Source organism: Pinus tabuliformis, chromosome 6, assembly GCF_031772625.1.
Source record: "Pinus tabuliformis cultivar Carrire ecotype Pingquan chromosome 6, CPIR1, whole genome shotgun sequence".
In the NCBI taxonomy this organism is placed as follows: domain Eukaryota; kingdom Viridiplantae; phylum Streptophyta; class Pinopsida; order Pinales; family Pinaceae; genus Pinus; species Pinus tabuliformis.
In genome coordinates, this window is record NC_142292.1 from 299,475,891 (window position 1) to 299,483,280 (window position 7,390).

At 38.6% G+C, this 7,390-nt stretch overlaps 1 pseudogene; it reads right to left on the bottom strand.

The window, feature by feature from the left end:
- Window positions 1-5,363: 5,363 nt before the first annotated feature.
- LOC149258516 (E3 ubiquitin-protein ligase RZF1-like) lies at window positions 5,364-6,177 on the bottom strand (annotated as a pseudogene).
- Between the last annotated feature and the right edge of the window lie 1,213 nt (window positions 6,178-7,390).

The following is a 7,390-nucleotide window of genomic DNA, read 5'->3' on the forward strand; positions in this document are numbered from 1 at the left end:
ATTTCTCATTACTTTCATTAATAAATTATTGGATGAATTACATGGAGCAGTTTACTTCACCAAGTTGGATCTTTGTTCAAGTGCAGTTTACTTCACCAAGACTGAATACATTCTGTAAACGACATTCATAACTCATGAAGGTCATTATGAAATTTTTGTCATGCTTTTGGGCCTTACTAACACACCTTCCACATTTCAATATCTGATGAATTCCATTTTCAAACCCTTCTATAGAAATTTTTTGTTAGAGTTTTTTTATGATATACTAATCTACAACAAGTCTTGGAATGATCATGTTCAACATGTTGATAGGGTGCTCAAACTATTGGAGGAGAAACACTTGTATGCAAAAACCTCCAAATTTTTATTTGGTTTATAGGAGGTGGAATATTTGGGTTATATTGTATGTCATGAGGGTGTTAAGGTATATCCTAACAAAATTAAAGCCATCAAGAAGTGGAAAATCCCCGTAAACCTAAAGAATCTTCAAGGATTTCTCAGGTTGACAGGGTATTATCACAATTTTGTTAAGAATAATGGGAAAATAGCAACACCCCTAACAACATTACTGCAGAAAGATGCATTTTTTGGACTCCAAAATCAACTAAATCCTTTGAACATCTTAAAGAATGTGCCAAGATCTAGTTTTAGCTACTCCAAACTTCACAAAAACCTTTATGGTGGAATGTGATCCCTTAGGAAATGGAATTGGTGTTCTTTTAATGAAATAAGGAAGACCCATTGGTTTTGAAATTCATCCAATCAAAGGAAAGTATTTACATAAAAATATTTACGAGAAGGAAACATTGGAAGTAATAGATTCCCTAAAGCAATGGAGCCTTACCTAATGGGAAGAAACTTCAAGGTAAAATAGATCATGATAATCTTAAATACTTTTTGGAACAAAGTTTATCCTCTGAAGAACAACAAAAATGGTCACTAAGATGTTTGGTTATGACTCTAAAATCATCTACAAGAAAGGGAAGAAAAAATTTGTTGCAAATGCACTCTCAAGAAGGGATGAGGACGTGGAAGCATTTCTCTATGCCATCTCTATTATCCAACCTAACTGAATAACTGAAGTAAGGGAGGAATGGGAGAATAATTAAAAGGTGTGGACACTCATTCAAAAGTTGTAGAAATATCCTAGTACATTTGATACATTTATCTGGAAAAATGACTCATTATGGTTGAAAGATTTCTTATATCTATGTAATAATTCCTTGTTGAAAATGGCAACAAGAAAACAAATCTTGTAATTCTATTCTCATAGAAACTTGTAACAGTTAACTAAGTCAAGTCAACTTAGTAGGCTCAGTAAAATCGATTTGGAAGTCTATCTAGAGTCATGTAGAGTGATCCCTAAATTCTAGGGGCCCGAGTTGAGTTCTTATTGAGTTGTAATTATTTAATTAAGTTTAACTGAGTTAAATTAAGTTAAACTAGTTCTAACTATTGGAGGAACTAGTGATTGGTCAAGTGAATTAAATTGGATTTAATTCACATTTAGTGATCAATTAGATAACTGATAATTCACTAAAAAATAACTCATGCATGTCAGATCATAGCAATACCCAGTTGAAATTAGAGTTCAGGGACAATGTACTATCAATTGTAAAATCATCTAAATTAAACTGATGGTGCATGCAGACAGAGGAAGGCCTATGAGGATTTCACAATTAATAATTTAGAAATTTCCAAATTAAATAGAGGATAATTTCCTAGGAAACTGTGCAAGGAAATAGGAACTTAGAAGACAACAAATTTGGCTAAGTATTGGCTTGAGTTGGTTTGTGAAGTAGTGACATAGATTGTACTTGTGCAAAGATTTTTTGGGTTGAACAAGCATTGTATTTTCTTCTCAGATCTTATGATTAATGAAATATATATATAGCAGGGGCTTTTAGCTGTGTCTTTCCCCAGAAAATTATTTTGTTATGTGTGATTGAAATTCTTCCTTTTATGTTTCGTGATTTCGTCAATTAATTTTTGTTTCTGCTGATGAGTAGAGTAGATGCAAGTCAATTATTTTAGCATATCATAATTTTCAGTTTGAATCTACAATAAAAATCTACATGGTATCAGAGCTTAAATCACTATAGAAAAGGAGAATATGAATTTTTTGTACAAGTGAAATTGAATTTGCAATTTCATACCTCAGAGCCAACAGGATGTCATTCTACGGTTTGAGACGTGAGTATTCCCTTGAGGGTAGCTCGAATTAAATAACTTGGAAGGATAGGATGGAGGAAATATTGGAAGACAGTGAGCTCAAGGAATTCATAGATCATGATATCTTGAAGCCTCCAACATCTAATTCTAAAGATCTGGCAGAATGGAGAAAGTGTGTGGCAAAGGCGACAAGGATTATCCTAGAAGGAGTTCGAGATCATATTGTCTCGAATCTCCACAATAAGGAAACTACATTTGCAATGTGGAAGGCATCGATAGACCTGTTTCAAAACAAAAATGACCACAGGAAGTTGGCACTGAAGGAAAAACTCAGAAAGATCAAGATGGATATGGGCGACTCAATTCTGAAGTACTTGACCAAGTTCACCCAGTGTTGAGATGAGCTTGGAAGTGTCGGGGTTACTTTTGTGGAAGACAATTTGGTGAGCCTATCACTTCTAGGACTTCCCAAGAGCTGGCATAGTTAGCACAACTCTGTTAATGGGAGGGAGAAACTACCAGAGTGGGAGCGGTTGTGGTTTGAATTGGTAGGGGAAGATATTTGGTGAAACACCAGAGATGGGACCTCATCCAAAGAAGTGAAAGAGGACTTTTCAGTAGTCATCAAAGAAAAGAAATCCAAGGGAAATAAGTCCCAAGGTGAGGAGGGGGGAAAGAAGAAGGACTCTTCAAACATCAAGTGTTTTCACTGTCACGAGATTCGGCACTATGCCACGAAATGCCCACAGAAGAAAACAAGAAAGAAGGAGCTTACAGTAGCAGTAGGAGGTGAAGCTCTAGCTTCAAAATTCAAACTTGATTTCACTCTCATTTCATGCATAGAAAGCACTGTAATGAGAATCGTGTGGTATCTCGACAGTGGTGCCTCATTCCATATGATGGGGAATGGAGATGTCTTCAGTGACTTAGAGGAGAAGGACCTCAAGAAGAACATAGAGTTTGGAGATTATGGGAGGTATAGTGTGACCAACATGAATACTGTTACTTTTTAGAGGGAGTCTAGCTCTCCTCTCAGATTCATAGATGTGATGTATGTTATAGGACTAAAGAATACTCTTGTTTCTGTCACGATATTGGATGACCGTGGCTATGATGTGATTTTTAGCATAGGAAAGGTTTTCCTTAGACACACCGCCATGAGACAGGTGAAACAGATTGATGTGTGAGTCAAGAACTTGTATGCACTTGAGGTACAAGATGCATGCAAATCCTTGAGGAGAAAGGAAAAGGTTAGCGACTTGGTGGTTGAGAGGGAGCATGAATTACTTCTCAACATGTAGCCTTAGAAGAAGCCTTAGCAAGTTATGGAGCAACCACAATTGGAGAAGCAGAGAGGAGACTGAGAGGAGAAATCCACACAAGGAGAGACTTCCAATAGGGGGAAATTTTGAACCAAGTGGGAAGAGGGAGCACATGCAACCATACCTCTAGGTGAGAGGTGGGGTGATGTGAAGAAATAGTCCCAAGAGTTCCAAAATTCGGCAAGATCTATTGATATTTTTTTCCGAAAGAAAAATCATAATTTTATTAACGAAAACAAAACTAAATGTTGTAGATGCGAGACACATTCATCAGCAAGTCAAACACTGCTAATCAGATGTTCATAGAAAGCAAAAAAAATATTGTACAGATGGGGAGAAAGGTCATGCTTTTCTCCCTTTTTTCTTCTCAACCTTTTGTCACTCCCCTTGAGTCGATATCGAAGATACAAGTGCAAGTGAAGTGTCAGCGACAGGTTGAGGGTTTTCCTTATCAGAATTAGAATTGTCTGATGTATGTAGTCTCTGTCAGCCACTAGTATCCACTGTATCTGGTATTTTTGCTAGTTGTGAGTCCATCGGCTATTGTGGATTTGTTACCTGTTCTTCTGGGTCTTTGTCCATCTAATTGTTCTCAATGGATATGGGATGTTCCACATCAGCTTCCTCCTCCTCATCTGACAATGGTGGCAGAAATTGCCATCCCTTGAATTGCTTCCCTGCTTTTTTCTTTCTTCGGGTATATTTTTTGGATTCAGGGCACGTATTTTGTAGATGTCCAGTTCGCCGGCAAATTCTGCATCTAAATGTTGTATTTTCATAATCTAGTATTTGCGTCTAGCACCTTTGTTTGTGTTTCAATTGTATGCGGTCTATCATGCCTTTGCTGAGATCTGCTTCCACACAAATTCGTGCGAAAGTGAAAATTCTTTCCTCAAGCCTTTGTGAGTCCATTTTAATTTATCTCCCAATGGTGTTGCCAATACTTGCAAGGACTTGTTGGTTCCAAAGATGTAATATGAGATTGTGTAAATGGACCCATACAGGCATCCTGGATACAACCATAGTATTTGCTTCAAATTTTGGAAACCATGATGTGATGAAGAGGCCTTTGGATCCCCATAACCATGGTCCTTCCTATAATATAATGTCTCTGGCCTCTGTTGAAGGGAAATTTACAATGAAGAAACCCTTGGAACAAAGATGAATTTCATAGTGAGTAGTCCAGTTTGTGAAAATCCATTGGAAAAGCTTGACAGGTTTTGGCCAAAAACAGTTGAATCTATAGATAATAGCTTGTTTTTCAAAACTATTACAATGTTCATTTGTTTCTGGTATATCTATGTTTAATTCTGAGGTATAATTTAATTGCTCCATAATATATGGGCTAGGTTCAGTTCCAACTTGCCTTCATCTCGCTGTAGGAGTATTTTTCCCTTGGAGGATGTTCTTGAAAGAAAGCCCTACATTTTTGTGCTTCTATTGTGTTTCTATATTTTTTGTTGAACTAATCTCTATGCGACCTCCTGTTTGTTTTGTTTTACTGTAGGCTATTGTTGTGCCACCTCTCGATCTCATATGGAGTATTATTGTAGATGCAGATATAATATTATATTCCATGAGAGGTTTGGTGTCCTGGAGAGCTCTATGCCCATATATTAGATGTAGAGATCCGACAAGATCTCCAATATGGTGGAAAATGTGATTCTTCAAATGTAAAACAGAGTTTGTTGCAAGAACCCAAACCAAGATAGATATCCCCAAAGGGGTTTTAATAAAAATTTGATATCGCTGAGAGTTTACCAGGGATTCTGCTTCCATCTGGAGGTTTCTAGGTCATGCAATGGGTGTCTCCGCAGACAGTCCATATAGCGGGACTCGTTGATGCATGTCCATGCACTTGTTCATGAATCAGTGGACTGTTGAGCAATGTTGGTAGCCGATGGTTGTAGAGGGTTCAAGGAAATAATCGTCGGATGTGCTTCCTTGGCCGCCAAATGTTGAAGGTGCGGAGGGGTATGAGGTGGCACTACTGGGCCTAAATGAAGATCTAGCTTGTGTGCCAACAGGAATGCTACCTGAAAATCCATGGCGACAGGAAGAACACATATTGTGTTGAGCCAGCTAGGGAAGTATGCAATCTGAATGGTAAATGTGCTTGCAGGGCATCTCCCTAGCTTCGCCGCTGACCTTGAACAAGTCCTTGCAAATAGGGCAGTGCGAATTGTTAACTAGATGTTGAGTATTGATCTTAATCATGGGCATTGCATCCACAGTTGCACTTGGGGTAGGAGTAGGGCCACATCTATCATTCTGAGACAACTGTTCTATGAGTTGTTCTAACCCAGAGCCCATGAAATATTCCCCAAAGTTTGCAGGCAAGGCCCTACGTTCTTTTTCTGTATCGCCACCCAAAATTAACTCCATGTGGCCCTTAGCCCCCATCAGGCCCCATCTGAGAATCAGAAGGTGACTGTAGAACATATGGTCATGGATGTGGTCATCGCCTTCATTGATTCCTCGGTTGTCTAGCCGGCTAAGCAAGGCGGCCATGAGGTCAGCCCCAGAAGGCCTCTCTTTGTCCTCCATTAATAAGCCCTCAAAGGGGTTTGTTCAAGAGAAACCCTCCACCACAGGTGGGACAAAGGGTAGGGTCTCTAGCTGATAATCTTGATATACGATTGCAAGCGTGGCACCAGTAGGGAGAACTACTTCTAGAACCCATCTCGATAAACCCTGGAAATTCAAAGAGGCGACCTCGCACGTGCCTCGACTCATTCTGTTTCTTCCATCCTAGGGGAGCTGGAAGCTCGATGGAAATAAATTCAACGGAGTTTGGCTATGCTTCCATCTTAGGTTCCTTCACAACATGCTGCTACTCCTTCTTGGCTAGGCTCGAAATGTTGCCGAAGAACCCCTTGATCTATTGATATGTTATTTTTGTCTCATGGATCATTACCTTGCTACAAGGGCACACAATATTTAGTAATAGAAGGATCAATGTTAGTTAGATACTAAGGATTATAGAGAAGTATTTATAATAGAGCAGGAGGCTCAGTAGCAGAGTTAGTATCATCACAATTTTCCCCAGTGAACAGTTATAGACACAATTGATTCAATTTTATTTTTTTTGGATGATTTTGTTGAAGAATCTAGGGAAATTTAGTTGTAGTGTGATTCCTCGTTACTTTATAACAATTTTTGGAGTCTTTTTACTTTTCTTATTAGCTTAATGGTCTTCATCTTATTATTAATGCATGTGTGTGTGCTTCATCAAACTGCTACCAAAACATAAGAACAAGAACACAAGATGTTTCCTCTCTGTCAAGGCCAAAACCTCTCTTCTCTTGAGAGGAAAACCCTTTCGTGAATTTATCTTATTGAAGATTCTATTGATTAATGCCAAACCCTAGACCCCTGACAAGAATATCCTCCAAGCACAGGTCAAGTTCTTTCTTTTTTATTCACTTTGTTTCTTATCACATAGGTTTCCTTCTTCCATAACTTTTCCCTCCCAACACTTCGTCCTCCTTCTTGGTTTCTTGTACAGAGATAGACCTTATTTGATTGATCCTTCTAGATGAAGTGTTCCTCTTCTATCCCTTGCTCAAGTAGACTTATTATTTGACCAAGTGAGATCCTTCTTGATGTATGGGTGTATGACTATACCGCTATTCTACTACCCTAGTTTTCTTATGTGTGGAGGGTACCCTTAGTGAATTAGGGTCCTTTCACCTTTTCTATAGACATAGGCTCCTTTGCTAGACTTGGGAGTCCTTGTAGACTTGATTTCTCACCCAAAAAATGATATTTCATGGAATTTTCACTAGCAGTTGCTATTCCGCAGACATACCCTCCTTTTCCCCATGTGTGAGTGTTTCTAGCCTTATAAATAGTCCTCTTCTCCTCGGCCTTATTCTTTCTTCCTTCGTTTGTGA